Here is an 852-nt window from a genome sequence, read left to right on the forward strand (position 1 = left end):
GTAAATGCATGAAAAATAACAAATGTAGTCAGAAAGGGTTGTAAATTGATGATGTGGCTTTGAATGGTTCATTTTGAACACAGAAAAACTATGGAGTTCAAATAAGTTCAAAAAAATGAAATCCCTTTGTAACAGACGAGTTTCCGTATGAAACCCTGATACTTCGAAAGAGATTGTCCGTTTTGTACACGTAGTGCATCCAGTTTTTGCCATAACCCTCTTTCTTTCTCGCACATGCTATGTGGGTGAAATGATGATACCATGCCAACTTGGAACCTTTCAGAGTTCATTTCAAATGCATTTCAATTTTATGGTCCCATAGCTCAAAATAATCAGTAAATGCATGAAAAATAACAAATGTAGTCAGAAAGGGTTGTAAATTGATGATGTGGCTTTCAATGGTTCATTTTGAACACAGAAAAACTATGGAGTTCAAATAAGTTCAAAAAAATGAAATCCCTTTGTAACAGACGAGTTTCCGTATGAAACCCTGATATTTTGAAAGAGATTGTCCGTTTTGTACACGAAGTGCATCCAGTTTTTGCCGTAACCCTCTCTACGTTCTCGCACATGCTATGTGGATGAAATGATGATACCATGTCAACTTGGAACCTTTTCAGAGTTCATTTTAAATGCTTTTCAATTTCATAGTCTTATAGCCAGAAATAATCAGTAAATGCATGAAAAATAACAAATGTAGTCAGAAAGAGTTGTAAATTGATGATGTGGCTTTGAATGGTGCATTTTGAACATAGAATAACTATGGAGTTCAAATAAGTTCAAGAAAATGAAATCCCTTTGTAACAGACGAGTTTCCGTATGAGACCCTGATACTTCGAAAGATATTGTCCG

The sequence above is a fragment of the Triticum dicoccoides genome, chromosome 1A, assembly GCF_002162155.2.
Source record: "Triticum dicoccoides isolate Atlit2015 ecotype Zavitan chromosome 1A, WEW_v2.0, whole genome shotgun sequence".
Classification (NCBI taxonomy): Eukaryota; Viridiplantae; Streptophyta; class Magnoliopsida; order Poales; family Poaceae; genus Triticum; species Triticum dicoccoides.